Here is a 10,302-nt window from a genome sequence, read left to right as displayed (position 1 = left end):
ATGATAGACTAAGGCAAGACAAAGAACACTGGGAGTTTTGTTTGTTCCTGGTGATCCAAGTCCTTATCAGGAGAGCTAGTAAGTATCCCACTAAGGATATTTCACTTTTAGGCATTTCTCTTGTAACCAAACTCCCATATAGGATAACGTACACGGGCATTTCTTGCAATATTACCTATATTAGATGGAACTATATAAAATTGTTATTTTTGTAGGTCCCAAAATGGTCAGATATTGATAATTTCATATGGTTCAACTTAATAGCAGCCAAAGGTCAGGCAAGACCTCAATGCTGATCAACATGAAACTGGTCACTTGTGGCATCTGTGTGGATAGACCAGCTTTATGTAAGTGTGTGTGTGCTCCAGAACTATCTTTAAGATCTATTAAGGACTTACTGTTTTTTTAAGATATGGTAATAATATTATGTGTATATTTCAAAAAGAATCATCTTTTAGCTATACAACCTGAAATATTTACAGTTAAAATAATACGATGTTTGATATTTACTTCAAAATAGTCTGGGGCAGGGTGGGGTGGGCGGGAGGTGGGTGGAGATAGAGGATAAATGAGATTGGCAGAGAATGGATGCTTGTTGAAGCTGACTGATGGACACATGGGAATTCATATTACTCTTCTGTCTACTTTTATATAGGTCTGGCAGGTTTCCATAATAACCTGTTTTTGAAAATGCACAAGGTAGAACAGTTTTTAAAGAAAGCTGCTAACTGTGTAAAAGGAGGGGATATATGTAAGTGTGCATACACACATACTATATGCTGGTATAGGCATAAAATATTTTTAGAAGGAAGGTCAGGAGAGGGAGCTGTACTCCTTTTTACTTAAAAAAAACCCAAAAAAACCCTTATCCATGTATTATTTTGACCCAGCAATCCCACTTCTAGGCATATATCCAGAGAAAACCATAATTAGAAAAGATACATGCACCCCAGTGTTCATTGCAGCTCTATTTACAATAGTCAGGACATGGAAGCAACCTAAGTGTCCATTGACAGAGGAATGGATGAAGAAGATGTGGTACATGTATGCAATGGAATATTACTCAGCCATAAAAAAGAATGAAATAATGCCATTTGCAGCAACATGGATGGACCTAGAGATTATCATACTGAGTGAAGCAAGTCAGACAAAGAGAAATATCATATGATATGGCTCATATGTGGAATCTAATTTTAAAAATGATACAAGTGAACTTATTTGCAAAACAGAAACAGATGTACAGATATCGAAAATAAACTTATGGTTACCGAAGGGAAATGTGGGCAGGATAAATCAGGCGCTTGGGATTAACATACACACACCACTGTATATAAGACAGATAACCCACAGGGACCTACAGTATAGCACAGGGAACTCTATTCAGTATTCTGTAATAACCTACATGAGAAAAGAATCTTAGAAAGAATGAATATATGTACATGTATAACTGAATCACTTTGCTGTACACCTGAAACTAACACAGCACTGTAAATCAACTATACTCCAGTAAAATTTAAAAGTAAATAAATAAATAACAAGTAAAAGTGCGATGTGAACACAAACCAAAACGTAGACCTGCGTTCTATTTGCAGCTCTGCACTAACTCCCAGTGTGTACTGCCCTCAGTTTGCTCATCCAGAGACTGTAGAGAGCAGTGCCTCCTTACCTGGTTGTGGTTGAAATTGAACTAGAAATAACGTGGGCAGATTGCACAGCCCAGGGCCTGGAATAGGGATGGTTCTCAGGAATAATGATAACAGTGGTGAAGGACACATCATGAAATTGTATACGGGAAAGAAAGTCCTACGGGGCCTTTGGAAGGACCATGCGATGAAGTGTCCAGGTGTGATGCCCGTTTCATACTCCCTGTGTCCTTGCTCCTCGTTAGGCAGGGAGGCCGGGTTTCTGCCCCCAGCTGTCTCCAATAATCGGATTCACGAGACCATGGCTCCACTGTACCCGTCACTTCCTACATGTGGACTCTACTCAAATCCCAGGCTCCTTCCTCCGGGGATGAACCCGAAAGCTGACTCAGCCATTTTTCCATGAGTTCATTTCTAGGGTGAGCTAGAGGCAGACCTTTGCAAGGGCCAGAGAGGACTTTGCTGGCTCACATTTCATCAAACTCTTCCATGGTGACGCTGGGGACGAGCACAAACAGCCCATGCATGAATTCCAGTCCAGGGGAGGGTAGATTACGCCTTGGCAGACTGTTGAGGGTGGCTTGCGGGTTTCTGGGGTTGTTTGTCTAGCACCCGGACACATACGAGGCCTGAACCTTGGCCCCCTTTCTCACCAATAACTCCATCCCCGGTAGGGTCCCCAACTTCTCACTCGCACCATGGGTCTCTCCAGGGCCCAGAAGGTCAAGGAGGATCAAACTAGCAGTGAGACTCTGAATCCAACAAGTTGATGCCTCTGGAAACTAACGGTGAGGGTTAGATGCCTTAGGCAGCCTTTAGTGAGAGATTATTTCCTCCACTTTCTTTATTTTTTATTACAGAGGGGATTGTAAAAATTCTTTTCTTTCCCTCCATAACTAACCACATGGATTTGAAATGGGGGGCCCCTTGGTGAAAAGGGGAATCTGAAATGCGTGTCTGCAGAGAAGTATCATTTGGAAAAGGAAAGTGATCTCTGGAGCAGAACTTTCAACGGCAGAAAAAGGCAACGGATACTTTACTCACTCACCAGTTGATTGTCACAATCAAAAGCTCGAGGGGGGAGGGAGGAATATCAATTGAATGAGCTGTTTGGCTTTGGGGACACAGATAAAGTAGGAGATGGGCTCGCTTCCCCCAGATTGGCCCAAGATGAGCCATTGTGACAGGTTCCAAGAAACCCAGGCTTTCAGGCGAAAGGGCTTGATTTCTCACTCCTGATAATTCTATAAATAATATAATACATATTACGCATTATTATATATTATAAAGTGCCAACATATACTGAGTATTTACCTTGTGCAAGAAACTGTCTGTGATAAATGCATTTTACGTGTGTTTATGCATTTAATCCACACAACAACCTTTGAAGGGATGCTCTTTTATTCCCATTTTATTGATGAAGCAGTAGAGGTACCCAGAGATTAAGTTCCCCAAGGTTACATGGCTGATGGATAGCAGATCTGAAGCCAGATGGGCAGGCTGACTCACTAAACTGTGCTTAATCTGCAAAAGGAACAGAAAAGAAATGAACACTTTCCAAAGGAGTCTCATCGCACTCTTAGGTGTCTTACCTGGCTAACAGCCTCTCCAGCACCTGTGAGCTATGTATGCTCACTCTTAGGTCTCTTGTCGTTACAACCACAGAAACCCGATTTAAACTGGCTTGGGGAAAATAAAGGGGAACTTATTGGAGCCCATTCCTAAAACTACAGGGCAAGTTCTGGCTTCAGGCATGGCCGTCCCCAGGATGTGGTTCCTTTCAGCTTCCTCAGGTCCGTTGCTGTACTCGCCTCCTGGACATGGGAAGCAGATTCTCTGATTCAATGGGCCTGTGTCACTATTGAAAGCCAAACCACGTGGACTGCAGCAGGTCAAGAAAGTGTCCAAAAGGAAAAATCAAGGTGCCATTACCAGAAGGGAGAACAAGCCTGGATGTGCCCAGGATGTCCATGATTGTATGTCCCTGAGGGAGGAGGTGGGGAGACACAGACAGGAAGTGATGGCCCCAGACTCTTTTGACTATACAAGTTGGTCTCTAGCAATAGTAATAGTAATAATAATGACGATGATGATAATGATGATGATAATCAATACCATCCTCAGGTTGTTATGAGGAATGTATCACAGTGCCTGGCACATAGTAGGTGCTCATTAAAAGTTGCTGCACTGAACTGAGTAACAATTCTCATGAATCAAAGGTGTCATGTGGCAATACTACCAAATTCTGCTCTGGCAAATCTAACGTAATAGGATATTCTTTTCTCTTTTGGCATTAAAGCAGAAAACAAATCCGTTTCGTTCTTTCAAGATGCAGAATAACAGAGGAGGCAGAGGGGTGGGGTGGGAGGGGGAGGGAGGAAAATCTATCCTCACAAGTCCTTCCAGGTATTTTTACACCAAAAGTCATGCCTCCAGCAAAGACTCTCATAGGCTCCCTGTGGAAAGCTGCTCGTTCATTTCTGGGTGGTGACGGCAGCACACACAGATTTCTCAAAAATGATTTCTTTACTTGCTCCAAGCCAGGCTCAAACACTTGGCCCAGATGCAACTAATCTTTGATCCAGATTTAATGAAGGCACAGACATATGCCATTGGGATTTGAGACACACTCAGGGAAAAGTGTCGGCAGAGCAATTTGCTAAGACTAATGAATGGCTTTTGGCAAATGGGTTGTGAGCCAGGGTCAGAACGAGCTCTGAGAGAGGCAGGGGAGAGGCCTGGCTGTGAAGGATCGGAGTTTCTATGCCATAGTCAGATATCAGCCCTTCTCCATCAGCAGACCAGGGGTGTGGGTGATAAGGGCTGGACAGAAGCCTGGACAGGGTGCAGGTGCTGTGTGGACACACAGGAGGGGCCGAGAGGGGGAGTGAGGGAAACATCACAGGGGTCCAGATGAATGAGGAGGCTTGAAAGGAGGCTAAGGAGTCATGGCAAAGGAAAGTGCTGGATAGATAGATGGTCTCAGGACAGTAGCCGCCGGTGGGTCGGGGAGCGGTGGGGTAGGGAGGAAGACTTCCTCACCTCCCTTTATACCCTTGTGTGTCTTAAATTTTAGATGCTATGAATGCATGTGACTTCATAAATGCACATTACAAATACATAAAATATGCAATTTGTATATATATGTATGTGATAATAGATTCTATTCATACACGCGTGTTTGTGAAAATTTAAGAAATGAACTGGAAGGCTGGTTTTTGTTTCTGGGGAGGAAGGAAGAGATCGAAATGGGTGGTAGATGGTTAAGGGGAATTCAGTTTTATCTGTAATGATTTATTTTTTTTTAAGAAAAAGACTAGAAGCAAATGCAAAAGCTTATGGGCAATGGGATGCTTTCCTATTATTGTTGATGGTTTTACCATGTTTGTAAACATTTTCCAAAACAAAGCAAGACCTATCGGAGCACAGGCCTGGCACATCTGGGGAAGTGCAAGAGAGTATTAAGTGTGAAGTTCAGTTTCTGATGGCGGGAGAGGAGGGCTTGGAGAACCACGGGACCCAGGCCAGACACATGGCAGGGGCGTCTCGATGTAGCTTCAATGCCCAAGGACTCCCATCTCCCAGGCCTGATCCCTGGATCAGGATCCTTGAGTAGATAGATCCACTAGGAAGGAGACTGGCTTTTAGCAGGGGGAGGTGGTCCTTCTGGGCAGGAGAGGATTGGAAGGGGGAGAGATTGGAGGCTGAGAAGAGAAAAGGATGGCAATGGTTTGGGCCTGAGATGTGGGTCTAAGAACTGTAGCAGCTGCAGGAGCAGAAATGAGAGGTCCCTTCTGAACCTTCCTAAGGCCTCCATGCACTCGGGATGGCCCTGGAGGGAGGGAGGGAAGGAGGCAGATTAGCAGAGATCTGAGAGTCAGTGGGAATGCAATCACTGTGAGCAAAAAGCCAGACAATACCTCTTGAGTGGGGAGCACCAAACCTCGGAGGCAGCTTCGACAGACTCTGGGCCTCTGCACCCCAATCAGATCCAGAGCAGGTGAGAGGAGAGTGTGGTGGCCGGACCCGTTCTGGATTTTCCCTTGCAGTTCCTTCTCAGCAAGGAGTCTTTGTCTCCAGCCCTGGGATGGCATTCCAGGCTGGAGTAAATGGAACACTTCACACCCACTTGGCCAAGTCCATTTATTTTGATTATTCTCATACCCTTGTCAAAAGTGGTGCCAAGGTGTATAAACAGACCAATTTCTGGGATTGTTTCAATCTAATCATATTAAATTATTTGCTCTCTTGGCCTTGAGGGGGTTCCAAGGGAAAGCGATTGAAGTCGGGTCCAAAAATAGCTACCTTTGATTTCCAATCCTGGTGCTAATGTGGGTGAACTTCTTAGAGCTTCTGGTGTTGACGTCAGCGATCCAGGGATGGTCTGAGTCAGGCACTGGGAGCCCATGGGTGGGGGAGGGGCGGGAGGGAGGTAGGCACCGCCTCTGCTGATTTTTCTCCTAAAGCCCCATGACGAGAAGAGACATTTTAAGGAAGGCTTTTCGCAGTGATGGTTTCACGTGCCAGCTGCCCCCACAAAAAGAGCGTAAATCTATGTCAGGACTATGCGTTGATTGGGAAGAAAGGGATTATGACCAAGTCTACTAGGAGAGAAAGAGGCCAGAGAGGAGAAAGAATGCCTAAAGTTTGACATGCTTTGACCACAGACCCCAAAGTCAAATAAACCTCAGTGAGAAGATGTGGTGAATGGGGAGAAACACATTATGGCAGAATGCCGGGACTTTGGGATAAAACAGATGTGGGTTTGAATCCTGGCAACTTCCTATCTGTGTGACCTTCGGTAAGTTTCCGAGTCTCCCCAAGGCTCAGTTTTCTTCCCTGGAAAACACAAATCACAGGAATCATGCAGGGTTGTCGTCTTTTAAGGATGTCTGCAGTGTCTAACTCTGGGTACAGCTTGCAGAAGGCAGGCCTTTAAGTCAATGTGCTCCCTTCCGGTCCATTACAACACAGCTGCCTCGCACCACTTTGGGCCCTGGGGCCTTTCCGAGTGTTTTTGCACTTTGTAGGTGTTCATTAAATGTTTACAGTTTGATTAGAGGGCAATTCTCAATTCATCCTGCATTTATATAGTTCTGGTCTTTGGGGAATATCAATCAGGGCAAGACGGAGTCCCTCCAACACTGGTTCTAAGTAGGACATGTGAGAGCTGCATTACGTGCTTTGGAGAAGAGAGTGTATTAGTCATCTGCCACCTGGAACAGAGTCCTTCATGAAACTGACAAACGCTTACTGGAGGGCCCGCTTCTAGGTACTCGGGAGTCAGCAAAGAACAAAGGCAGACCAAGAACTTATCCTCGTGGGACTCATATTCTAGGAGTAGAAATAGGGCTTTTCTTATTTATTCAGCCTCCTAAATATGTTTCATACTAGCTCTCTTCTCTTCCTTTCTAATGCTGTTCTCAGAGTTCTGCTTTCATCTCGAGACTATTGTCAAACTTTCTCGCTGGTATATGAGCTCTTCTTCAACTCCCATTTCCAATCTATCCTCGGCACTGCTCTAAAATCATCTTTCTAATATTCAAATCTGATCATGTCACTACCCACTTTAAAGTGGTCAGTGGCTGCCTATTTACGGATGGAAGCAAGTCTAAACTATTAGCCCTTTACAGTGAATAGAAAGGTTGCAAACAAGTGGCCTAAGGCCTGCATCTTCCAACAGAAAGAATTTGTTTGATGCTCACAATGTTGGCCTAGAAAGTATTTAAGATATGTTACCACTATTTACATATTGGGAGATATCACCCAAAAGTTCAAATTTCCAGCTTCTCTTGAAAAATTCTAATGTCTGGCAACACTGGGCCAGCATTCCTGCCTGGGAGCAACTCTCTGGAGCTGATCGGTCTTGTCCACGTGACACTGGATTGGGTATAGATGTTATTTATCACCTGATGCCTGGTCGCCTCGATTCATTTATGCTGGATCCTTGTAGGTGTTGGAGTTTGTGACCCTAACCTAACTGAATTTCACTCCGAGATATATTTTCTAGATATATTCTCCAGTAGTGCAGTCCTGCTTACCTAGTTTGGATTTCTGGCCTCCGGAACGCTAAGATTAGTGTTGTTTGAAGCCACTAAGTTTGTGATAAGTTGTTCCAGCATTAGTTAAAAAAACAATCCAGATTTTAGTACCGGAAGTGGGGTGCTACTGTAACAAATACCTAAAGATATAGAAGTGGCTTTGGGATTGGGCGGTTGCAGAGGTTGGAAGAATTTTTAGAGTGCGATAGAGAAAGCTTAGATTGCCTTGAAGACACGGTGAGTAGAAATGTGGACATTAATAAGCACTCAGAGGGAAGTGAGGGACGTGGTAGAGAAAAACTGTCTTAGAGAATATTTAGACCACCACAAACAGACACTTGGTAGAAATGTGGATGTTGAAGGCACTCTGGTGAGAGCTCAGAAAGAAATGAGGCAATGTTATTGGAAACTTGGAGGAAAAGGGATCCTTGTCATAGAGTGGCAAGAAAGCTCGGCTCAGTTGCATTCTGCATTCCTCTGGGAAGCAGAACTTGTAAGTGAAGAGCCTGGATACTTAGCTGAGGAGATTTTGTTGCAGAGTTGAAGGTGTGTCTTGGTTTCTTTTGCTGCTTATAGTAAAATATGGGGGGAAATAGTTACGCTGAGGGAAGAACTCTTAAGTGCAAAAGGAATAAGGACTTGATGATTTGGGAATGACTCAGCTTACACAGATGCCAAAAGATGCTGTCAAAAGATGCTAACATTAGATTTGCTCTCAGGAAAATGTGCTCTGAAGAGAAAGTGAAGGATGTGTCCAACCTTTTGCTAGTGCCTCAGAAGTATCAAAAAAAATCAGAGTCTACAGTCACGCAGAGGGGCCTTTGAAAAGATTTAAGTGTGTGACTCATGGAGCTTCTTAGCAATCACAGTAGAAGCTAGGAATAAAGATAGAATTATCTCAGAAGATTCTTTGGAGGCGTCTCTTTTCTGACGGTGTGAATCCTCGTGACATATACAGGAGACTCACACTGTTCTTGAGAATTTTATATCAGCAGAAACATTGCCTGCTTGCCCTGGCAGTCCTAAGATGATATTGAACAAGGTTGTCAGACTCCCAAAATTCTACAAGAAGGAAACAATCTAATAAAACTACTCAGTTGTAAATACCTGCCAGCCTTTAAGAAAAAAGAAAGAAAAATTTTGAGAGAAGAACTATAAGTTCAGAGGGCAGAGCCGTGAACCACAGGGGATTATTCCCAGGTCTTGAAACCTAACGTATTCCTAGCTGGACTTCAGAATTGCTCGGGACCGTTAACTCCTTTTTTTTTTTTTCCTCTCCTATTTTATCCCATTTTGAACAGGAATGTCTGTAACTGGTATACTATGCCTGTCCCACTATTGCATTTTGGGAGTAGATAACTTGTTTTCTAGTTTTACAGGACCAAAATGGAAAAGAATTTTGCCCCAAGATAGATCATACCCATGGTCTTACCCATACCTGATTTAGATGATGAAGTTTGAGGCTTCTGAGTTGATAAGATTTAGATGAGATTTTTGAACTTTGAGTTGCTTCTGTAATGGGTTGAGCCCTTTGAGGATGTTGGGATGGGCTGAATGAACGCACGTGGGATGGAGGTGAACCTATGGAGGCCAGAGGATGGACAATACGGTGACAAAGTTCCAGGTATTGCTAATGCTACTGTAGACTGTTGCATAAGTTCATTGAAGAAAATACTAAATTTACATTAGAGGTTTGTGAAAATAATGACGTAATTTTTTTTTCCAATTAACTTCACGTTAAGAATCTCTGACTGGGAAGAGGTGATCCTTGGGAGACACTAGGTTCTTTATGCTACCCCATCCTTGGTAGGTGGAACATCATATTCTAATACATCAGCCTCCCAAGCTGGAAAAAAAGAAGAACGAAGGGGGGAAACAGGATGTAAAAAACTTTTTCTGTGAGTTGCATTTACCTGTTGTCAGGGGTGAAATTTTTCCCGAAAGTACCCAGCAGACGTCTTCGTTTGTTTCGTTGGTCCCATGGTCACACTGCGAAGTGACTACTTGCAAAAAGGAATTAAGTTACCATGATTGGCTTAGACCAAGGGGTCCACAAACCTTTTTTCTTTAGAAAGGCCTTTAGGGCCAGATAGTGTTTTAGCCTTTGTGCGCCATATCGTCTAAGTTGCAACTATTCACTCTGCTGTAGTAGCAAGAAAGCAGCCATAGACAATACGTGTGGCTAAGGTGGTCAGAATTAGCAGACAAAAATACAAGCTGCTCAATAAAATTTATGCTCCATACCAACAACAAATGATTTTTTAGTGTAAGTATGTCCCATGCAATTTTGGGATATACTTATACTAAAAAAAGTATTTATTTTTTTTATCTAAAATTCAAATTAAACTGAACATCCCGTATTTTCCCTGACAACCACAGAGGTGGCTATCACAGTGACCAGCTCATGTTGATTTGCTGGAAGCTTTCCTGTTTTCAGCACCAAATCCAGAGTTTAGGGAACCCATTCTCTGACCAACCACGACAGTTGGTCACTGTATCAATAGATCTTTGTGGACTTTGCAATTTGAATTTTTGTATAATTTTCACAATTCTTCTTCTTTTGATTTTTTTTTCAACCATGTCAAAACATGAAAAACATTTTTAGTTCACAGGATGTA

This window comes from Delphinapterus leucas, chromosome 3 (genome assembly GCF_059928025.1).
Source record: "Delphinapterus leucas isolate spDelLeu-1000000601 "Yukka" chromosome 3, BTC_Dleu_Yukka2, whole genome shotgun sequence".
Classification (NCBI taxonomy): Eukaryota; Metazoa; Chordata; class Mammalia; order Artiodactyla; family Monodontidae; genus Delphinapterus; species Delphinapterus leucas.
The sequence above is the reverse complement of the archived record's forward strand: the minus strand, read 5'-3'. Positions refer to the sequence as shown.